The sequence below is a fragment of the Zalophus californianus genome, chromosome 4 (assembly GCF_009762305.2).
Source record: "Zalophus californianus isolate mZalCal1 chromosome 4, mZalCal1.pri.v2, whole genome shotgun sequence".
Classification (NCBI taxonomy): Eukaryota; Metazoa; Chordata; class Mammalia; order Carnivora; family Otariidae; genus Zalophus; species Zalophus californianus.
The window spans coordinates 96420871-96446336 of NC_045598.1; the positions used below are offsets into that span (position 1 = coordinate 96420871).

At 39.7% G+C, this 25466-nt stretch overlaps 1 protein-coding gene across 2 annotated transcripts in view; it reads right to left on the minus strand.

The window, feature by feature from the left end:
• The window catches only part of TRIM33 (tripartite motif containing 33), a 115766-nt gene that overhangs the window by 64251 nt on the left and 26049 nt on the right, over positions 1–25466 (minus strand). The window lies entirely within an intron of this gene.

Consider the following 25466-nt stretch of genomic DNA (forward strand, 5'->3'; position numbering starts at 1 on the left):
TAAAACTGACAACAGTAAAAGATTAAAATGTGCGTTATTTTAAGCCACCAAATTAATGGCAATTTTGTTACAGCAGCAATGGAAATGCACAATCTATCATCTAATAAATTCTGATTTGGTTCAGAACTACGTGAATTCACTTTCATCTGGGAAGAAAGATCACATGTGCTTGAACCTCCTAGTGATCTAGCAGATGTCAGAAGAAATAAAGCTATGGAAGTTAAAAACTAAAAAAACAGCAACACAGTGAACACAGCAAACGAACTACTATGTGTCAGCCATAAAACTGAGAATATAGCATAAACGATACAATCCTTACTTTCAAGAAAGGGTTCAAGACTAGTATGTAATTTTTTAAAGTTTATACCATGTACAACTATAGGAAGCACCGTACATAGACTAGGATATAAACAGAATCCCCAAGAGTTTTAAGTATACAAATTATAGAACCTTATATAGTAGTTCCAATGGAAAATAGAAACTTAAATACAGTGTCATTCTAAAAGTAGGAATATCAGGGGGCATCTGGGTGGTTCAGTCCACTGGGCATTCCAACTCTTGATTTCCACTCAGGTCATGAGGTCAGACCTGCATTGGCTCCGTGCTGAGAACGGAGTCTGCTTGAGATTCTCTCCTCCTCTCCCTCTGCCCCACTCCCTTACCCCACCCCCACTCATGTGCACACACACTCTAAATAAGTTAATTAATTTAAGTAGGAATATCAGTCTCCCAGTAGACATATACACTGTTAAACTCAAAGTTGTATGTCTGAAAACAAAACATAGTTTTTATAATACAAAGTACAAAGATGCTGCTCAAAGGAAATACATAAAAATAATTTTTCAAATCAAAGGAAGAAACACTATGGGAAAGAGAAAAGAGGAAAAGGTATACAAATATTTCCATATTTGAGATGGCACTGAGTTACAAACCTTTCAAGAAACACAGAGTATAATAAAACTACAAAGGAGGTAAGTAATTGTAGGAGCAAAATTATGGGAGCAACTAACTTCTTACAATAAATTAAGCTTTCACTGAAGAGATCACACTTAAACATGGTCTTGAAAAATTAACATTCATCTACTAGTGTGCAGGAAAGTTTACTTTGCTGACTTGGTTCTTCAAATCCTGTACGTTCCTAAGGAAGGCCTATCTCCAGTACTAGTCCTCAAATGGCTCCCGTGACATGACCTCTAACTCTTGGAATATTCTACCTGATAAAACTGTTTTTGTATGCCTGAGGCCTTGGGCCATGCTGTATTCAGTCTGACCTCTGAGGGTGGCTGGAGTCTCAGTAGGTGGTGTGAGTTCTACGGAGAATGCACCCCTTTATGACCATTCCCCAATAAAAACCTAGACATGGAGGCTCAGGTAAGCTTTCCTGGTTGGCAATACTCCTGCATATTGTCAGACATAGTTACTCTAAAACTAAGCATTCCCCTGCGCAACTCCACTGAAAGGAGACATCTGGAAGCGTGTGCCTATTTTCTCCTGGACTTCACACCAAGCACCTTTGCTAATTTTAATCTATTTCTTCTCTCCCTCTAATAAAATGCAACCATGAGAGTAAACGTTTTTCTGTATCAATCCTAACAGTCAATCACTGAGCCTGAGGGTGACTCCAAACTCAACTAGGAAAGGAACAGTATACAAACCAAGAACAGCAAGTGCAAAGTTCACACATGAAAAAAAAAAAGGCTATAAAAAAATGGAAAAATGTCCACATATACATATGTAAAATACTGAGAAAGTTAAGAAATTTGCAGCATCTAAATGAAGGAATATTTTTGTTGAAGGATACGGAGAGATATTCTGTTCTGAGCAAGAAACATTATTATAAAAGTGTTCATTATATCTGTGTAAATGATAATTTGATGCAAGTCTTTGTTTTTTTTGAACCCAATAAACTGATTCTCAGATTCTTAAAATTACTTCAATCTGGCAAGCAGACATCCCAGTTATGACAACAAAAATTCACCTATTATCCCATTAAAATAATATTATCCCATTAAAATAATATTAAGGAATTTGGAAGATAAAAACAATATCCAAAAATCTTAAGGCAAAGGAAGGAGCAAAGCACACAAATCAGTATACATGCAATTTTAAGAAATGTAGAAGCAAAATAATACGAACAATGCAAAAGAAACCCAACCCAGAGTACACAAGGAATGGAAACATACACCTCAGAAAGACTCTTATTTTCCATAAATATTTTCCTGTGTCAATGGAGAGGCACTCTTGAAGCTTGGAATTCAGAAATTTAAGGCATGAAAGAAGTTCCAATGAGAGGGAATAAGTTCAGGTCTACAGATATCAGGAAACCCCATTCCTAAACTGACTACTTACACCTGACAGATTACCCAGCAGCCAAGGTATCTTACCACTAAAACAAAAAGAGTTGAAGCTTCTTCAGGGATCTTTTTGCTATCTGCTTCTGTATTTATTCAATAAATTTAAAAATTACTAAATGTTTACTTTGAAAATAAGAGCCATTTTCCATTTGAATTTATGAGTAAGTATACCCTTATAATTAGGGTATTAGATCAGGTGAGTGTGCTCCTGACTCAATCACTGAGTGCTGGTTGTCATGCTAAGTCTGGATCATTATTCAAAACTAAAACCCAAACTCCAAAGCCAAAACTGCTGACCAACTTCATGCATAATACCCTAGAAAAGATTTCATTACTTCAAAGTTCAAGTTCTGGGAGACCCTTCCAGGCCTATAAGATTATTTTTAAATGCCAATTTACTAAAATGTAAAATTATGCGGGACATAGGGGAGGACCCTTTTATAAAGCCAGAAGTCTATAAAAGTAGCTTATCTCCACAGTGTTAAGTGAAATTTAGTTTCAGTAAGTTGACTGGTGTGAACTTCCATTCATGATGACTAAGCAGATATGGAAAGACCACCTGAAATGACTAAACACAGAAATAACTAAAATATAAAAAATTAAAATGTACTTTGAAAAATATATAACTGAGTCCCCAACCTAAAGACAAAACCGAAGTAGCAGAAACAAAAGGGAACTCAAAGCTCAAGTTGCCTGGTATCAGCTGATGCAAATGGATCACAGGGGTTTTAAGTACCACTACCAGGAATAGGAAGTAAGACAAAGGTTAAAAGGTGAGCCTGAACTCCTTCAATAAAGCTATGGGGCAGGCTTTAAGTCCCCCACAATCTAAAATTTTTACCAACCCTAGAGTCACCCACAAGAAGTCAGAGCACCAAACAAGCTTTATGCATAGATATAAGCAAAGTTTGTGCTATCTGCATGGTACACAGAAAGGCCAAGCCGAGAAACTAGTAAGAAGCTTCCAGGTTGGTGAACTCATGGAGATTAAGGGAGAGGCACCCTTGAGAGCATGGAAGCTCTGCACTCCTTCCCACATACACTGCCCTATGCATCTCTTCCTTCTAGCTATTTCCATGTTATAACATTTTATAATAAACTGGAAATCTATCTAGTGCTGGATGACTATGGGGAAGTTCGTGATGCAACCTCCAGCCCTGCACCCTCATGCCCTGGGCCCCAGTTTTCCTGAGACTTCAGAAACTGAATGGAAAATTGGGAATAAATCTACCATGAATAAGAAGTAATCAAAGGAATCCAGTCCAACATACTCTGGTCATCCTCCTCAGGGCTAAAGTCAACATTTCTCTTCTGCTCTCTCTACCCTAAATTCTTTTTTTTTTTTTTAAGATTTATTATTTTAGAGCAAGAGAGAGCATGGGGGGAGGGGCAGATGAAGAGGGAAAGAACTCACACCACCTACTGAGACTCCAGCCACCCTCAGAGGTCTCCCCGCTGAGCATGGAGCCCAAAATGGGGTGATCTCACCACCCTGAAATCATGACCTGAGCCGAAGTCAAGAGTCAGATGCTTAACCAACTGAGCCACCCAGGTGTCCCCACAACTTAGTTCAAGTTCTTACTTAAAACCCCTTCTTTGGGACACCTGGGTGGCTCAGTTGGTTAAGTGCCTTCGGCTCAGGTCATGATCCTGGGGTCCTAGGATCAAGTCCCTGCTTCTCCCTCTACCTGCCACTCTCCCTGCTTGTGCATTCTCTCTCTGACAAATAAATAAAATCTTTTTTATATTAAAAAGTAAAACCATTTCTTTAATCAACCCAGAACTCCAAACAAAATGTCCATAAAACAAAAGTTATATCTTTGCCTCATCTCTACTTCTCTTCCTGGGATTCCTATTTATTTTTTTTAAGATTTTATTTATTTGACACAGAGAGACACAGCAAGAGCAGGAACACAAGGAGGGGGAGTGGGAGAGGGAGAAGCAGGCTTCCCGCGGAGCAGGGAGCCAGATGCGGGGCTCGATCCCAGGACGCTGGGATCATGACCTGAGCTGAAGGCAGATGCCTAACGACTGAGCCACCCAGGCGCCCCTGGGATTCCTATTTAGGTGAATTCACATATTCATTCAACAACAACAAAAAGAGAAGCTTCTCTGGAACGTTACCAACACAAAATTATCTCATTAGAACACCTCCCAACCCAGGGCACAAGTAGTACACCAACTTAAGATAGGCTCATAAAATAAACTTACAGTACCCAATACTATTAGAGTAAGTCAACAAACACAGTAAGGCAAGAAATAAAAACCTAACCCACAGAAAATAAAACAATCTGCTAAAAGACTTCAAAAATTTATGTGTAAAATGTTGAGGGGGTTAAAGGGACAAACAGAATCTATGAAAATAGCTAAAAAAGAATCAAAGAGAAATAAAATATAGTACTGAATAAATTCACAACACAAGTTAAACAGTAAGCAAGAGATAACTGAAAAGGAAATTAATGAAGTAGAAGAGAGATATTCATCACAGAGATAAAGAGAGAAGGAACTACAAAAGAAAAGAAAGCTAAAGAACTGAATGAGAAACTCTGGTATGCATCCAATAGAAGTTCTAGAAGTTCATGAAGGAAATGAGGTACAGATGCTATTTAAAGAAGATAATGGCTAAGAGTTTCAGAACTGAAGAAATGAGCTCTCAGACTGCAATTCAAATCCTGAGCAGGATAAATAAAAATAAACCCACAACTAAACATAGTAAAGATGGAGGAAAAACTCTTAATAACTGCTAGTTATTATAACACAATCAGACTGACAGCAGACCTCATTAGTAAAAAACAATGCAAAAAGATAATGGATAATATCTTAAAAGATTGGGGCACGTGGGTGGCTCAGTCCTTAAGCGTCTGCCTTTGGCTCGGGTCATGATCCCAGGGTCCTGGGATCAAGCCCCGCATCGGGCTCCCTGCTCAGTGGGAAGCCTGCTTCTCCCTCTCCCACTTCCCCTGCTTGTGTTCCTTCTCTAGCTTTGTCTCTGTCAAATAAATAAATAAAATCTTTTTAAAAAAAAATCTTAAAAGCTTTTGGAGAAAAAAAGTCCACTTAGCAATCTATATCCCGATAATACCACTATTCAAAAGCAAAAGCAAATTAAATTTTCAGACATAACAATACTGCTCATTACTACAAGAATAAAGCACTCAATTTAACCATATAAAACTGCCAGTTTTAGACTACTTATGACTTACAAATTGGTAATTTTATACAGGTTAACCTACTGCTGACTATAAGAAAATGGAAAAGGGATGCCTGGTGGCTCAGTCAGTTAAGCATCTGCCTTCAGCTCGGGTCGTGATCCCAGGGTCCTGAGATCTAGTTCCACATCAGGCTCCTTGCTCAGCAGGGAGCCTGCTTCTCCCTCTGCCGGCTGCTTCCCCTGCTTGTGCTCTCTCTCTCTCTGATAAATAAATAAAATCTTAAAAAAAATAAAATAGAAAAGAAAATGGAAAAATATTTAGGGGTCCCTATCTGGCTCAGTCAGTACAGCACGCAACTCCTGATCTTAGGGTTGTGAGTTCAAGCCCCATACTGGCCACAGAGCTTATTTGAAAAAAAAAAAGAAAAAAAAGAACATGGAAAATTGTTCTTGAGATGCAAAAAAATAATAAAATAATTAGCAAAGTCATTAATAGAACATGTTGATATCTAAATATGCATGTAAAAGTAAATATATAGAGATAAGTATTAATTTAGGAAGATAAACATGAAATTAAAATCTCAAAACTACAATAACATGTTCTCTTACAATTAAACTACAGCTTTAAAAAAAAATCATTCTAAATACAGTATGAAGGAAAAATCAAGAGATAAAATGTTAATTAAAAATAAGGTAAGCGGCGCCTGACTAGCTCAGTCAAACATCTGATTCCTGGGACGCCTGAGTGGCTCAGTCGGTTAAGCATCTGCCTTCAGCTCGGGTCATGATCCCAGGGTCCTGGGATCGGGCCCGGCATCAGGCTCCCTGCTCGGCAGGAAGCCTGCTTCTCCCTCTCCCGCTCCCGCTCCCCCTGCTTGTGTTCCTGCTCTCGCTATCTCTCTGTCAAATAAATAAATAAAATCTTAAAAAAAATAAAAATCTGATTCCTGATCTCCACCCAGTTTTTGATCTCAGGGTCCTGAGTTCAAGCCTCACACTGGGCTTTACGCTGGGTGTGGAGCCTACTTTAATAAAATGAATGAATGAATAAAAAAATAAAGTAAAATCTTGCCTTTACAAAAATAAGTGAGGGCACCAAAATTCAACTGCAAAAAATACAGTCAAGTTGTTGGAAAGAGAAATAACTATGCAAACTTTCTTAGCTAGCCAATAACAAGTGTCCAAAGACTGCAGTTTAGTACCATGCCTAAGTGTGTTCTAAAGACCAGTTTTGAAAACAACTGTTCTAAAATATCAGAAGGAATTCTAAGAATGTCTACTCTATTGACTGCCACCATTTTTTCAATTTGATTCACAATAACTGGTTGACAAGACTACTGGGGACACAGGGACTCTCTGCCACTACATATCCCTTGTCTTACTTCCCAGCCCAACCTTGCTCCACCATGTACTTCTGCCTTCATTCACCCCAGTAAGAATTTTAACCTGTTTGAGAATGAAGGTTTTGCTGAGGACAGGAGACAATCATGAACCAAATTTTATCTAAATTTGCACTAATACAAGGTTTTACTATAAGACCAGTTAGTATTTATTGTGAAATTTTTATGTATTAGCTCAGTTACTGATCATAACACCTCTGTAAAGTAGGTTCAATTACTATCCCCATTTGAAAGGTGAGGAAATTGAGCTTCAGAGAAATCAGGTAATGTTCTCAAGGTCTTAGGACAATGTAAATGCGTGAGGGGGGTAAGATCTGAAAGCACAATGTCTGAACTGACAGCCCATGCCCTTAAAACCTATGCTGAAGAGGTTCTCTAATTAAAAGGCTGATCCATTAGTAACAAAATGAGAGACTAAACTAAGGCAATCATAAAAGAAATACAGAGGATAAATTAGAGGCAGAATCAATTGCTTAATGAATAACTGCATGATGATGGAGAGGTAGCAGTTACAGCAAAGGAAAAAATTAGAAATTCTACATTATTTGCAAGTTTCTGACATGGATAATTACACAATAACTCAAAATGAGGAAAAAGTAATATTAGCCAGAATGTAATGAGTAAGTTTTGGACAGACTGTGTTTAACTAGCATAGTTCTGCAGCTGAGTGTGTAGAAAGAACCATCAGCATATAACTAGTTAAAATCTGAAGCTCAGTAAGGATTAGCAAGGGAGAACAGGATCAAAGACACTATGTACCCTTCGATATACCAATATTTATGGTAAAGCAGAAAAGGAGTTCACAGATTCAGGACACAGATTACAACATTTACAAATGCAAATCCCAGGAAGTGAAATTTACATGAAAAGCCAGTATGGGGCACCTGGCTAGCAAAGCATGCAACACTTGATCTCAGGGTTATGAGCTGAAGCCCCATGATGCACATAGAGATTACTTAAACATAAAATCCTTTCTTTCTTAACTAGGCTCCATGCCCAACATGGGCCTTGAACTCACAACCCTGAGATGAAGCGTCGCATGCTCTTCTGACTGAACCACCCAAGCACCCAAAAATAAAATCTTAAAAAAAAAAAAAAAGCCCGGGGCGCCTGGGTGGCTCAGTCAGTTAAGCGTCTGCCTTCAGCTCAGGTCATGATCCCAGGGTTCTAGGGTCAAGCCCCACATCCGACTCCTGCTCGGAAGGTAGCCTCCTTCTCCCTCTCCTCCCTGCTTGTGCTCTCTCTCGCTATGTCTGTCGCTATCACTGTCTCTCTCAAATAATTTTTTTTAAAAAGCCAGTAAAATATACACAAGTATAACTGAAATAAATGAGAATCAAACAAAAGTCAATTACTTTTTCTTTTTTTTCCTTTGGGGGGTGCGGTCAACTATTTTTTCTATTAACTACTCATGATTAACTTGTCATCACTGTACCAATTTACTTTTAAAATTATATTCTATCCTTAGGGGCGCCTGGGTGTCTCAGTCGGTTGAGCATCTGACTGTTGGTTTCGGCTCAGATCATGATCTCATGGCTCATGGGATCAAGCCTGGTGTCAGGCTTCTCACTCAGCGGGGAGTCTGCTTGAGATTCTCTCCCTCTGCCCCACCCCCCACTTATGCGCCCATGTGCTCTCTCTAAAAATAAATAAATCTTTAAAAAAATAAAATTGTATTCTATCCCTGAATCTCAGTTAACTACTAACATGCACACTTTTTTTAACGTAAGCTCTAAACCCAACATGGGGCTTGAACTCACAACCCCAAAATCAAGAGTCCCATGCTCTACCAACTGAGCCAGCCAGGCACCCCAACCTAACACTCTTTTTATTCAACCCTAGCTTCTCTTTCCCATATCCTGGAATGGTTGGTCCAAACCTTTAATCATCAACTCCCCTCTCCTTTCCCTTAGAAAATAATTATGAATAAGAAATACAGATACATTTTCAGATGAAGAAGGGAGTATAAGAGAATTTGCACCCATGCCTCTAATAACCTAAGTGGGAGGCCAGATCAAGTGATGAGAGTCAGAGTCTTGTGAGCTAAATGCCAAAAGACTGAATAATCCAGGCAACAGGAAAAACAGGCTAGAAAGTATATTAAGATTATCAGGTAGCATCAAGAGTCCCAAGTTTGAAAGGTATAACCATTCCTAAGGCTAATTCCTCCATCTTTTTTTTTTAAGATTTTATTTATTTGAGAGAGAGAGAAAGAGAGACAGCGAGTGCACAAGCAGGGGGGAGGGGCGGAGGTAGTGGGAGAAGCAGACTCCTCGCTGAACTGGGAGCCTGATGTGGCCTGGGATCATGATCGAGCTGAAGGCAAATGCTTAACCGACTGATCCACCCAAGCGCCCCTCCTCCTTCCATCTTGAACCTATCTCCTGTTCAGCCTTGTGTACCCTCAATAATATGAACTTAGGAAGTATTACATTTGCTGAAAGGAAGGCAAAAAATAGTAACTAGAGGGGCACCTGGGTGGCTCGGTCAGTTAAGCATCTGACTCTTGATCTCAGCTTAGGTCTTGATCTCAGGGTCGGGAGTTCAAGCCCCGCCTTGGGCTCCATGCTGGGCATGGAGCCTACTTAAAATCATAAGGATAATAATAATAATAATAATAACAACAACAACAACAACAGGATTCTGAAGCAAGAGATCACTGATCTTTTCTACAAAATTGCAGACCAAAAGAGGTTAACAGCAGAAAGATTTTATTATATGTATGGGGGAGTTGAAGATGTAGACTGCTGAATTTCTTGCCCATTCTTACAAAAAATTGGCAATGAAGAAAAGGAAAGAGAATGATTTGTTGCTAAGAGAGGCAAAATAAAGAATACTGCTTTAGGGGTGTCTGGCTGGCTCAGCTGGAAGAGAGTGTGACTCTTGATCTTGGGGTCACAAGTTTAAACCCCAAGGTGGGTGTAGAAATTACTTAATAAAAAACTTTACATAGTTTTTAAAGATTTTATTTATTTGTTATATGACAGAGAGAGCGAGAGAGAGCAAGCAGCGGGAGAAGCAGGCAAAAGGAGACAGAGAAGCAGACTCCCCGCTGAGCAGGGAGCCTAATATAGGGCTCAATCCCAGGATTCCGGGATCATGACCTGAGCTGAAGGCAGACGCTTAAACGACTGAACCACCCAGGAGACCCAATAAAAAACTTTAAAAAAAAAAGAAAAGTGCTTTACATTGGGAGAAATTGGGGATATTATATAAAAAGTAACTGAAATAATTCATTTATAAACAAACTGGCTTAATATTTACAAAACAATACCATAGAGCAACATGTATTTAAATTATGCTGATACATATCCAGCCAATTTCCACAAGTCAGTTTTACAATTAAATGTACAACTGGCTTAAGCTGAAAACATGGCCACCATGTGCACATGTGATCATTCATATAAGACCCAATGCTGATAATCAAACATCATTAAATATATTTAGGAAATGCATTAAGCACATCTATTATAAAGTTTCTTGGTGTTCTTTCTTAATTCTTCAGTATATACTCTTTAAAATTAAAAAACCTCGGGCGCCTGGGTGGCTCAGTTGGTTAAGCCACTGCCTTCGGCTCAGGTCATGATCCTGGAGTCCTGGGATCGAGTCCCGCATCGGGCTCCCCCTTCTCTGTGGGGAGCCTGCTTCTCCCTCTGCCTCTGCCTGCCACTCCCCCTGCTTGTGCTCACTCTGTCTCTCTCTCTCTCTATGTCAAATAAATAATAAAATATTTTTTAAAAAAATTAAATTAAATTAAATTAAATTAAATTAAAAAACCTCGTAGGGGGCACCTGGCTGGCTCACTCCATACGTAGAGCCTGCAATTCTTGATTTTGGAGTAGTAAGTTTGAGCCCCAGGATGGGTGTGGAGCCTACTTTAAAAAATAAATAAATAAAAAGTAAAATAGGGGCACACAGGTGGCTCAGTCAATCTGACTCTTGATTTTGGCCCAGGTCATGATCCCAAGGTTATAAGACAGAGCCCTGCGTAGGGCTCCATGCTGGGCATGGAGCCTGCTTAACATTCTTTCTCTCCCTCTCCCTTTGCCCCTCCCCACACACATGCTCTTTAAAAAAAAAGGTAAGGCCGTCAGGGAAATTCAAATCAAAACCACATTGAGATGGCAAAAATTGACAAGGCCAGAAACAACAAATGTTGGAGAGGTTATGGAGAAAGGGGAACCCTCTTACACTGTTGGTGGGAATGCAAGTTGGTACAGCCACTTTGGAAAAGTGTGGAGGTGCCTCAGAAAATTAAAAATAGAGCTACCCTATGACCCAGCAATTGCACTCCTGGGTATTTACCCCAAAGACACAGATGTAATGAAAAGAAGGGCCATATGCACCCCAATGTTCATAGCAGCAATGTCCACAATAGCCAAACTGTGGAAAGAGCCGAGATGCCCTTCAACAGATGAATGGATAAAGAAGATGTGGTCCATATATACAATGGAATATTACTCAGCCATCAGAAAGGATGAATACCCAATTTTTACATCAACATGGATGGGACTGGAGGAGATTATGGTAAGTGAAATAAGTCAAGCAGAGAAAGTCACTTATCATATGGTTTCACTTATTTGTGGAACATAAGGAATAACATGGAGGACACTAGGAGAAGGAAGGGAAAAATGAAGGGGGGGAATCAGAGGGAGAGATGAACCATGAGAGACTATGGACTCTGAGAAACAAACAGGGTTTTGGGGGGGGCGGGATGGGTTAGCCCACCAATGGGTATTAAGGAGGGCACGTACTGCATGGAGCACTGGGTGTTATACGAAAACAATGAATCGTGGATCACTACATCAAAAACTAATGATGTATGGTGACTAACATAATAAAATAAGATTAAATTTTTAAAAAAATTCAAAAACTGGGCACCCAGGTGGCTCAGTTGGTTAAACGTCTGCCTTCAGCTCAGGTCAGGATCCCACGGTCCTGGGATCGAGTGCCGCACTGTTCTCCTTGCTCAGCGGGGAGCTTGCTTCTCCCTCTCCTGCTCCCCCTGCTTGTGCTTTGTCAAATAAAATCTTTAAAAATATATATAAATAAAAAAATAAATAAAAATTCAAAAACCTTATATAATCAGAAAATTGTAAGTTCATTAACAATTAAATCAATCTAGGGCGCCTGGGTGGCTCAGTTGATTAAGCGACTGCCTTTGGCTCAGGTCATGATCCTGGAGTCCCGGGATCGGGTTCCGCATCGGGCTCCCTGCTCGGCGGGGAGTCTGCTTCTCCCTCTGACCCTCTCCCCTCTCATGCTCTCTCTCTATCTCATTCTCTCTCTCAAATAAATAAAATCTTAAAAAAAAAAAAAAACAATTAAATCAATCTAATTATAATACTCAGCATTATCTGAAATAAAATACCAAAGTTTTTTCTTTTTTTCAAAGTTTTTTCAATATTAACAGAAACTTGTGTAAAAATAACTTTTTTTTTTTAAGTAGGCATAATTATAGCCTGGAGCTTTAACATTTATCATGGAGCCCAACACAGGGCTTGAACTCACAACCCTGAGATCAAGATCTGGGCTGAGATCAAGAATCAGACGCTTAACCAACTGAGCCATCCAGGAGCCCCAAAATAACATATCTTTAAATTGGTGATATGGGCCAGTTATAGCCTGCTATTAAAAAAAAGTCAGTATCAAACAACAAGACAGTTCAGCCAACAATTTGTTAAGACTGATTTTTCTACTTTTAAACAAGAAGAATGGAGGAAGGTAAAAGCTATAGAGATAGTATTTGGACACAAAGTCTAAAGTGTTTACTATCTGGTTCATTAAAGAGAAAGTACAGAACATCCAGCTTAAATGACTGAATATTCACTAACTCAGGTGGAAACAATGTCATATTACAGAAAATTCAACACAGTTCCTGAATTCAAGTACTCAAATCCAAATCTACAGAAATTCTGAGTCTTCTCTGCAGGTATACATCACAGGAGAGAGGGCTTCAGTTTGTGTATGCATACATATGCTTGTGTGAGTAAACTTGCATGCAACTCTGTTTTCCTTTCTCTCTTTTTATGGGGGAAGGAGGTAGGAAACCAAAAAGATCCTGAAGTGAGGCCTGAAGACATGACCATGAAGACCCAAATTGGATGGGCTACCTAGGTCCACTGTATCTGTTTATTCACTACCTCCTTTAGGAGGCCATGTGAATTCTGCAAAGAGAGGCTCCAACAGTCCCTGGATCATGATACAGCAGCTCCTACACTAGCTGTACAAGCTGAGTAGGGAAAGAGTAAGGATCTGATACTCTCAGGATAAGGTATTTAATTTGAAAATGCATTCAGTACAGGGCAACTGAAACAAAGTTTATCATGTATTCCATGGTCTACTGGTTCACCACTGACCAATACCACACCACTACCCCAAGCTTGACCCTGTAAATGAAGCCATACTCATGAATATGCAAAGAACAAGTATATCCCATTCGAGGAGGTTCAGTAACTTGAGAGAGACTGAAGTGAACAATCAGAACCAGCTGGCTGGCTCCTACTGAGGCAGAACTAATACAAGAAACAAAAGAGAACTTGAGTTCAAAAAAAAGTACTGAGAACTTCCACAGAAATGCAATTAGAATACACGTAACAAAAGGAAAAGGGCTCCACTAAAATTAAGTAAGTATGATTTCAAAATTTAAATAAACAGAAGACCCGAAAAAAAGAATGGAAACTCCTAAGAAGCAAACTAATAGTTTGGAAGATCAAATTAAGAAACATACCTGAAACAAAAGAAGCCTGAAGGAGAAAAGGATAAACAAATATATACCAGCAAATGGGTAACCATTACAGTTAAACTACTGAAAATCAAAGACAAAAAAAGTGACCCATGATGTACAAGGAAACAATGAGAACAGTAGACTTGGCAGAAACAGTGGAGGCCAGGAAGCAGTGGGATGACATAATTCAAAGGGGTGAAAGAAAAAACTACCAACCAAGAATTCCACATTCATTAAAATTAACCTGTAAAAGTGGAAATGAAATAAGAACACCACATACAAATATGGATTGAGGAAATTCATTGCAAGTCCACCTGCCTTACAAGAAATACTAAAAGAAAGTTCCTCAGTCTGATAGGAACGGACATCAGACAGTAACTCAAATGTATATAAAGAAATAAAGACCACAGGTAAGGCTAATTACATAAGCAAATGTATAACACAGTATAAAACTACTTTTTCTCTTTAACTGATTTAAAAGAAAACTGCAGGGGCGCCTGGGTGGCTCAGTCGTTAAGCATCTGCCTTCGGCTCAGGTCATGATCCCAGAGTCCTGGGATGGAGCCCTACATTGGGCTCCCTGCTCCGCTGAGAGCTGGCTTCTCCTTCTCCCACTCCCCCTGCTGTGTTTCCCTCTCTCACTGTGTCTCTCTCTGTCAAATAAATAAATAAAACCTAAAAAAAAGAAAAGAAAACTGCATGGGGTGCCTGGGTGGCTCAGTTGGTTAAGCGTCTGCCTTCAGTTCAGGTAATGATGCCAGAGTCCTAGATAAAGCCCCACAACGTTGGGCTCTCTTCTCAGTGGGGAGCCTGCTTCTTCCTCTCCCTCTGCCTGCCGCTCCCCCTGCTTGTGCTCTCTCCCTCCCCGCTCTCTGTCAAATAAAATACATACAATTTTTAAAAATAAATAAATAAAAGAAAACTGCATGAAACACCACCACAAAGGTAGAGAGAGGAAATGGAAGTCATCCTGAAGCAAGACATGACACCAAACCATAATGAAAAGTCACAGAAATTAATGTGTACCAGAAATAAATATATGCAAATTGATATAAAACACTGTAAATTTTTTTCCTTTATTCTCTTAACTTCTTTGAAACTGTAAAAAACCAACAATAACAAACATATTGCTGGGTTTGTAACACACAGATGTAACATAAACAACAATAACACAAAGGATGGAGAAAGTAAAGGAACCATATTGGAGACTCCATATTTTACTGAAATCAAGTTAGTAGTAATCTCAGGTCTTGATCTCAGGGTTGTGAGTTCAAGCCCCGCAGTGGGCTCCACACTAGGCATAGAGCCTACTTTAAAAAAGAAGCCTGAACAAAACTGACAGACTCATACACAAAAACCCACCTATTTCAGAGCACTGAGAACCATTAAAAGACAAAACAAGAAGGGCTTATTCTACAAAAACTGCTAAAATTTCAGGTGAAACAGTGGGAAATGCTGCCCTTCTTGCATGAGAATGATCCTATGATCCTCACTACCACCCCAACAGTCTGGTCCCCAAGATTCAGCAGATTTACTTGAGTGGAACTGACCACAAAAACAGCAGCTTTGGTGCAATATGAGGCATAATCAATTAGGGGAGGAGGGCAAATGTGAAAACAGAAGCTCTGCCCACTAAAAATACGAATCTCAGGAAATAACAGCTTGCTATATATACCAAGATTAGGGTCAAGAGCAAGCCCCACCCCAAACATAAAATCAACACAGCTGACCCCTGAACAACACAGGTTTGAACAGTGAAGGTCCACTTATAGGTGGGTTTTTTACAGTAATATAAATGTATTTTCCCTTCCTTAGGATTTTCTTAACATTTTCTTGTGGTGCCTGGGTGGCTTAATCAGTTAAGCAGCTGACTTCTGCTCAAGTCATGACCTCAGGGTCCCAGGATCAAATCCCGAGTTGGGCTCCATCCTCAGCAGGGAGGTCTGCTTCTACCTCTCTCTCTGCCTCTGTCCCTGCCCATGTGCATGTGCACGCCCACATGCTCTCTCCCTAATAAATAAAATCTTTAAAAAAAAAATTTAAAAATAATTTTTTTTTTACTAGCTTACTTTATTGTGAGAATACAGTATATGACACATACAATGTATAGCACATGTGCTAATTGAATATTTATGTTATCAGTAAGGTTTCCTGTCATCATCAGGCTATTAGTAGTGAAGTTTTGGGAGAGTCAAAAGTTATATGAGGATTGACAAGTGCGTCAGAGTTGGTGCCCCATCCCCCACCAATGTTCTAGGGTCAACTCTATACTTAAAATGAGAAAGTCACAGAAGGACTAAAACTCTCCACACATAACTGGCTAACCAAAAGGGAGACCCAAGAAATCCCAGTCTTGTGAGACTAAAAATTGGCCACCAATTTGAAGATGTTTCCCAAACCACAGAGATCAATCATTAGTGGGCATACACCTCATAGGCCCAAGGTATTCCATCACAACTAATGCCCAAAGCACAGACTGACCACCAAGCTATTCAAATACAGGAGCAAGCCCTACAAAGCCAGACGAAACAAAGAAACAAAAATACTTAAGAGACATCAGAGGCTGTACAATATACAAAAGATCGATTCCGCATTTTAAGTCTAGGCAAATTACTAAAAAATACCAACAAATCACAGAAAGATAAAGCATAGTCTAGAGTGGCTACAATATAGATATACAGATATATATTATCTAAGATATCAAACTGAGAAAACATTCAAAGAAATAGCAAAGTGTGACCTGTGACCTGACTTCAGGGAAGAAGAAAAAATCAGTCAACTGATAACTGAGCCCAGACACTGGGAGTTAGTAGACAAAGATTTTGAAGCAGCTACTATAAATATTCCCAAGAATAAAAGGAATCTTTCAAAGAATAAAGTAAAATAGGAGGACAGTGCCTCAACATGCAGGAAGTCTCAAGAGAGTACTAGAAATTATAGTAACAACCCACAAAGATGAAAAGTCCAAAATCCAAAATAAAAATTTCATTACATAGGGGTGCCTGGGTGGCTCAGTCGTTAAGCGTCTGCCTTCAGCTCAGGTCATGGTCCCAGGGTCCTGGAATTGAGCTCCGCAGGGAGCCTGCTTCTCCCTCTCCTACTCCTCCTGTTTGTGTTCCCTCTCTCACTGTGTCTCTGTCAAATAAATAAATAAAATCTTAAAAAAAAAAATTTCATTACATATCTGGGCTCAATAGCAGACCTGAGTGAACCTGTAGATAAACGTATTCAATCCAAAAAAGGAAAAAAGACCAAAGAAAATGGAACAGATCCTCAGAAACCAGCTAGACAATGCCAAGAATCCCAACATAAATGTAATGGGAATCCACAAATAAAAAGTAGGAAAAACATTTGTAGAAATAATAGCTGAAAATGTTCCAAACCTGATGAAATAACATTAACCTGCAGATTTAAAAAACTAGAAGAACTCCAATTATGATCAAAAGAAAGTGAATCAAACCTAGATTATCTCAAACTCAAACTGCTGGCAGACAAAGATTTTCAAACAAAATCTTTAAAGTAGCAAGAGAAAAACAATTCATCACACATAAGGGAACAATACCATTAACATCTGACTTTTCACCAGAAACAATGGTAGGCCAAAAAGCAGTGAAATGACATACAGAAAGTACTAAAAGACTGTAAACCAAGAATTTGATAGCAAGGAAAAATATTCTTCAAAATGAAAGCAAAATAAAAACATCCTCAGATAAATAAAATTTAAGAGAATGTCATTTGCATAGTTGTACCACAAAAAATAATAAAGGAAGTACATCAGGCTGAAAAGAACTGAAATGAGACTGTAACTCAGATCCACAGGAAAGAAATAAAAAGCACTAGAAAGAGTAAACATGGAAGAAGACACAAAATATTGGTTTTTCCCACTTAATTTCTTTAATAGAAACAAGATTGTTTAAAACAATAATCATAACAATGCACTGATGGTTTTTTAAACATTTACATGGAATAGTACACAGTAACAGTACAAAGGAGAGGAATGGATCTATAGTGAAGCAAAGTTTCCATATTTTAACAAAATTAATACAGTAGTATTCTGAAGAGGTTAATAATAAAGACATATAATTGCTAGAGCAACAACTAAAACAAAAACAAAGTGAAAACAAAACCAGAGAAAATTTTAAAGTGCATTAAAAATACCAAGACAAAATGTATAATAAAGTAACAAAAAATTATGATGATACAGATAGAAAACAAACAGCAAAATGGCCAAATTAAATCCAAATGCATCATTACTTACATTAAATATGAGCGGACTAAGCACTCCAAGCAGAGATTGTCAGACTGAATAAAATACAAAATCCAGCTATATGCTATCTAAACCAAACATTTTTAGATTCAAACACATAACAGATTTAAAGTAAAAGGAGGGGCTTGGGCAGCTGGGTGGCTCAGTCAGTTAAGCAGCTGACTCTTGATTTCAGCTCAGGTCATGATCTCAGCCTCCTGAGACCTAGCCCTGCAATGGGCTCGTGCTGAGCATGGAGCCTGCTTGGGACTCTTTCCCTCTTCCTCTGCACCCCTACCCCCACTCATGCCCATGCACATGCTCTATCCCTCTCTCAAATAAATAAATAAAATCTTTTATAAATAAATAAAGTAAAAGGAGGGGAAAAGACCAGGAAAATAGTAACCATGAGAGGTAGAATGGCTAAGTTAAGGGGCGCCTGGGTGGCTCAGTCGGTTAAGCGTCTGCCTTCAGCTCAGGTCATGATCCCAGGGTCCTGGGATCAAGTCCCACATCAGGCTCCCTACTCCTCAGCAGGAACCCTGCTTCTCCCTCTCCTACTCCCCCTGCTTGTGTTCCCTCTCTCACTGTCTCTCTCTGTCAAATACATAAATAAAATCTTAAAAAAAAAAAAAGAATGGCTAAGTTAACATCAGGAAAAAAAAAACTCAGATGAGTAAAATTACTAGACACAGATAAAATTTTTATATGCTAAGTATCAATACATAAGGAATATGTAACATTTATGAATGCTTACACACCTAACAAATACACAAAACAATATGTAATAGAATAAATGGAGAACAGACAATTCAACAATTTCAGTGGCAGATTTCAATACTCATCTCTCAGAAACTGGTAAAACCGTATTAGCAACAATACAGACCCTTGAACATACTAACCAACTAACTGACCTATACAGAGCATGCCATAACAGACAGTACAATACACATTCTATTCAACCACAAACAGGACATTCTCAAGGACATACCATTTATTAGTCCAGAGATGGGCATACTAAGACCTACGGGATAGATCAAGCCCAGTCTATTTCTATATGGCCCTCAAGTTAAGAACTGGTTTGCATTTTTATAAAGTTGTGAGAGGTTTTTTCCTCCTGACACCAAATACCTGGTATCATTTCCAATACTAATTCTCCAACTCTGACACCAACTGGATGTCCTACAATTCAATTCTGACACTAACTACCCAGAGTTAGCATTAGATTCCAAAAGTTAAAGGCTCAGTGTCACAAGAATGCCCCCAGATGCCAATCACAAGTCCTAGGTTATCACTGGTACTTATGACCAACTGGAAATAAATTTAGGTTTCCACAAGCCCCTGTTTCAGGTTCAATTATTCATGAGAACGACTCCCAGAACTCAGGAAAGTTCTTTACTTACTATTACCAATTTATTATAAAGGATAGAACTCGGGGGGCACCTGGGTGGCTCAGTCGGTTAAGCATCTGCCTTTGGCTTGAGTCATGATTCCAGAGTCCTGAGATCCAGCCCCACGTCGGGCTCCCTACTCAGCAGGAAAGCTTCTCCCTCTCCCTCCGACCCCTGCTCATGCTCTCTCTCTCTCAAACAAATATTAAAAAAAAAAAGGAAGGCTAGAACTCAGGAACACTCAAATGGTAGAGATGCAGAGAGCAAAGTATGGAGAAGCATAGAGCTTCCTTATCTTTTCCAGGAACCCCACTTTTTCAAGACCTGCATGCCTTCACCAACCCAAAGCACTCCAAAATCAGTTTAGTTTTTTTTAAGATTTTATTTATTTGAGAAAGAAAGAACACGCCCACACAAAAGGGGGGAGTGGCAGAGGGGTAGGAGAAACAGACTCTCCGCTTAACAGGGAGCCCGACATGGGGCTTGATTCCAGAACCCTGGGATCATACCCTGAGCTGAAGGCAGACACTTAACCGACTGAACCACCCAGGCACCCCTATTTAGGGTTTACAGAGATTCCATTGCATTTAGGCACACATTGGCCATTAGTGATTTAATTCAATCTCCAGCCCTTCTCCACTCCTCAGAGGTCCAGGAACATTCAGCCCATCCTCTAATCACGTGGCTGGCTTCTCTTACCAGCCTCCACCCTGAAGCCATCTAGAGGCCTACTAAGAGTCATCCTCTTAGAGATTCCTGGGTGGCTCAGTCGGTTAGGTGTCTGCCTTTGGCTCAGGTCATGATCCCAGGGTCCTGGGATCGAGCCCCATGTTGGGCTCCCTGCTCAGCGGGGAGCCTGCTCCTCCATCTCCCCCTTCCCCTGCTTGTGTTCCCTCTCTCGTTGTCTCTCTGTCAAGTAAATAAATCTTCACACACACACACAAAGAATGAAATCTTGCTATGTGCAACGTCATGGATGGAACTAGAGGGTATTCGGCTAAGTGAAATAAGCCACTCAGAGAAAGACAAATACCGAATGATTTCACTCATAGGTGGAATCTGAGAAACAAAACACATGAACATAGGGGAAGGGAAGGAAAAATAAAATAACATAAAAACAGAGAGGGAGGAAAGCCATAAGAAACTCTTAACTAGGGGCGCCTGGGTGGCTCAGCCTTAAGCATGGGCCTTCAGCTCAGCTCATGATCCCAGAGTCCTGGGATGGAGCCCCACCATCAGGCTCCCTGCTTAGCGGGAAGCCTGCTTCTCCCTCTCCCACTCCCCCTGCTTGTGTTCCCTCTTTCGCTGTGTCTCTCTGTGTCAAATAAATAAATAAAATCTCAAAAAAAAAAAAAAAAACAACTCAACTATAGGAAACTGAGCATTGCTGGAGGGGAGGTGGGGGGGATGGGGTAATTAGGTGATGGCATTAAGGAGAGCACTTGATGTAATGGGCACTGCGTGTTACATACAACGGATGAATCAATCACTAAATTCTACCTCTGAAACTAGTAATACATTATATGCTAACTACACTGAATTTAAATAAAAAATTTTTAAAAACTAATTTCAACAAATGGCTCAAAATGTCCCAAATTTTCCAAAAGACATAAACAAACCTACAGATTCAAAAACCTTAAAAATCCCAAACAAGTTAAACCCAAAGAAATCCACACTAGGACATGTGGTTAAGTTCTAAAAACAAAGAAAAAAATCTTGAAAGCAGCTAATGACTACATGACAGAGGAACATCCATTCAAATAACAGAGGATATCCCAAGAAAACCATGTAGGCCAGAAGGAAGTGGCACAATATTTTTCAAAAGTTGGAAGAAAAGAACTCTTAACCACAAACTCTATATGCATCAAAAAATATCCTTCAGGAATAAAGGAGAACTAAAAACATTCTCAATGGAGGAAAACTACAAACATTTGTCACTAGCAAACCCCTTACAGCTAAAGGAAATTTGCTAAACAGAAAAAGAAATGTTAACGGACAAAACTTTGATCTTCAGAAAAGAAAGAACATTATAAAGGTTAAGAATGACGGTAAACATAATACTTTTCATGGGACTGTCTTAAATCGTATGTAATGGCTGATGTAAAAAGTATAACACTGCCTGATATAGTGCTATGCAGAGGATATATTTAAAGACAACTACAGGGTGCCTGGGTGGCTCAGTTGGTTGAGCGACTGCCTTCGGCTCAGGTCATGATCCAGGAGTCCCTGGATCGAGTCCCGCATCGGGCTCCCTGCTCGGCAGAGAGTTTGCTTCTCCCTCTGACCCTCCCCCCTCTCATGTGCGCTCTCTCTCTCTCTCTCATTCTCTCTGTCTCAAATAAATAAATAAATAAAAATCTTTAAAAAAATAAATAAATAAATAAATAAAGACAACTACACTGGGGTGCCTGGGTGGCTCAGTCAGCTAAGCATCTGCCTTCAGCTCAGATCATGATCCCAGGGTCCTGGGATGGAAGCGCCGCATCCAGCTCCCTGCTCAGTGGGGAACCTGCTTGTCCCTCTCCTTCTACCTGCTGCTCCCCCTGCTTGTACACACTCTCTCTGCCAAATAAATAAAACCTAAAAAAAAAAAAAAATGACAACCACATTATAAAACTAAAAAGGGTGGGGGTGCCCGGGTGGCTCAGTCAGTTGAGCATCCAACTCTTGATTTTAGCTCAGGTCTTGATCTCAGGGTCATGAATTCAAGTCCCCAGTGGGCTCCACGCTAGGCGTGAAGCCTACTTAGAAATAAAACAAAACAAAACAAAAAAAAACACTAAAATAAAAAGGGTAAAAGGATCTAAACAGAAGATCCTATATTTTAGAAGATCCTATATTCTACTCTAAATGGTAAATTGTCAATATAAATAGCATGTAAATTACAAATGGGTATACTATCCAAAACAACCACTAAGAAACTATTCAAGCACTACACAGAACTATAAAAAACTATACTAAAAGCATCATAATTAAATAAAGATGAAATCTTTTTTTTTAAGATTTTATTTCTTTATATGAGAGAGAGAATGAGAGAGAGAGAGCACGCACATGAGAAGGGGGAGGGGCAGAAGGAGAAGCAGACTCCCTGCCGAGCAGGGAGCCCGATGGGGGACTCGATCCTGGGACTCCAGGATCATGACCTGAGCCGAAGGCAGTCACTTAACCAACTGAGCCACCCAGGCGCCCTAAATAAAGATGAAATCTTAAAAAAAATTTAGGTAATCCCATGAAGGGAACATCCATTCAAAGAAAAGAAAAACAGAAGACTCAAACCAAAAAATAATAATAATAATAATAATAAGAGCAGATTTAGGCCCTAATGTATCCGTAACTACCTTAAATGTGAACAGTCTACTACATGAATTAAAGACAAAGACTGGCAGAATGGATAAAATAAAAACATGGCCCAACAATACACTGTCTAAAAGAAATGCACTTCAAACAAAAACAAATGTGTATGTTGAAAGCAAAAGGATGGAAACAGACACACCAAGAAAATAATTATTTAAAAAGTAGGACAGGGAAAACTTTTGAAAAAATAGTGAGAGAAATTCTGCAGATCCCTCCCCAGAGAAGCAACCATAACTGGTTAAAAAAAAAAAAAAAAATTAAGTAAGCTCCACACCCAACATGGGGCTTGAATGCACACCCGAGATCAAGAGTTGCATGCTCTACCAACTGAGTCAGCTAGGCACCCCACTGAAAAGTATTTTTTTTAAAAAAACCATTATTTAAGGATCTGGAAATTGTCCTAAGAGCATACAGTAAAAATGATTTAAAAGTTAAAAATCCAAGAAAATTGACTTAGTCAATTTTAGTCTGTGGCACTTAAGTCCCAGCCCCCTCCCTCCCTCCACTACAAACTCATCGTGATGGAAGCAACACTCCAGGGAGGTATAGCCAAAAAAGCCTCTCCCAGCAGCTCCAAGTCAAGGGCTACAATACCTTCCCCCAAGAGAGGCAGGCCACCAACATTTCTCTCCCCACAGAGCTCTGGATTGCAAATGCTGAATTCAAGGCAGTGTGGCCAGGAGGTCAGAAGCTTCCTTCCTCCATACTAACTCAATTCATCGGACAGAGTTCTATTCCAGTCGCAACTGGACAAAAATAGTGGGGCAACTGGATCACTTGGTAGAAGAGAGGTCCCATGCCTAAAAGGCAAGCCAATAAGACCAGAGGCTACTGTACCCCACCCAGCACCCTCTTCATACAGCAGGGATTTCATCCCCAGAAGTGAGCCACTGGCCCCACCTACAGTTCAGAGCAGTGGGCCCAAGAGAATTTGCCCAGGAGAGGCAGGCTATAACAAAAGACCCTCAAGCTCTTCCCAACAGGAATGACTTTATTTGGAGTGTACAAAAGTTCAAACCTAAGGACATTCTTAAAAACAGAGGAAATTTTGATGGCAATTAAGAGGAAGGTGGTGGCTCCATGAGAACAACAAGCTAAACCACAGAACAGCTAGTTTATGAGAGACCCAAGGAACCTAAAAAAGAGTGCTCCTGGGGTCAAAATAAAATCTCAAAGAGCAACCTCAAAAACTACCTCAGAAAGGAGTCCGAACTTAATTACAATGAACTGTGAAAAAAGCTATGTCCCAGGCCACTGTCAAAAACAATAGATAACCAGACCCCAATTAGTGAAGCCTAACAGCTTTGTGTGATACTAACAGTTTAACAGAGATCAAGGAAATCGTTTAAAAAGCGCCCTCCTAAAACCATGATATCCCAGGGTGACTATATATGCCCAAGGTTATGCCCTCTGACAAGAAACATCAGAGGCTTCACACTGCAGTGGAAAATAGACTTCATTTCACAAATGATCTAGTCAAGTCACTAAAGAGACAATAACACAACTGTCACCCTTGGGAGTGGGGAAGATCAGTTTCACAAAAAAACACAGAAATGGAAAAATGGAAAAACAGGATATGAGACATAGAGAAAAGAAAAGGCGGGGCGCCTGGGTGGCTCGGTCGGTTAAGCGTCTGCCTTCAGCTCAGGTCATGAGCCTGGGGTCCTGGGATTGAGCCCCACATCGGGCTCCCTGCTCAGTGGGGAGCCTGCTTCTCCCTCTCCCTCTGCACCTTTGCTCCTGGCTCTCTCTCTAATAAATCTTTTTAAAAAAAAGAAAAGCCAAATGGCAGGCATAAATCCAACTATATCAACAGTAACATTAAATGTAAATGGTTTAAACAATCCAACTAAGGGACAAAGATTGCCAGGCTCTATTTAAAAAGAAAAAACAAAAACAAAAGGATAACAAAGACAATCCAACAGTGCACATTTACAAAAGAGGCAATTTAAATTTAAATATATAGCAGTGCCTCAGAAGAGCATGTGACTCAATCTCCTGGTTGTGAGTTTGACCCCCACGTTGGGTGTAGAGATTACTATTTAAAAGAAAATCAAATATATAAGTTCAAAGTAAAAAGGTAGGAAAAGATATTATGCAAACAGCAACCGTAAGAAAGCTAGAGTGTCTATACTAATTATACCTGGCAGAATAATTGCCCTCCAGGGCGCCTGGGTGTCTCAGTCAGTTAAGTGTCTGCCTTCTGTTCAGGTTATGATCTCAGGGTCCTGGAATCAATCCCCACATCGGCCTTCCTACTCAGTGGGGAGTCTGCTTCTCCTCCTCCTTCTCCCCCTCTGTCTCTCCCCCTGCTCGTTCTCTCACTCTCAAATAATTTTTTTTTTAAGATTTTATTTGTCAGAGAGAGAGAGAGAGAGAGAGAGATCACAAGCAGGGGGGAGTGGCAGGTAGAGGGAGAAGCAGGTTCCCCGCCGAGCAAGGAGCCTGATGTGGGACTCGATCCGAGGACCCTGGGATCATGACCTGAGCCAAAGGCAGACACTTAACGACTTAGCCACCCAGGTGTCCCATCAAATAAATTTTTTTTAAAGGTAAAAAAAATTAAAAAAAGAATGACCCTCCAAAGATATCTCCTAATCCCCAGAATCTGTTGAAGAATGAAAGATCAGTGTACAAAATTCAATTGTATTTTTATGCAATGAATAATGAATATGAAATAATAGATAATCCCAAAAAGTGAAGAAAACAATTTCACTGACAATAGCATTAGAAAAAAACAAAATAAAAACACTTAGAAATAAATTTTTTAAGTATCAAAATCTATATTCTAGAAACAGACTTAAGTTTTTATTTAAAGTAGGCTCCACACCCAACATGGCGCT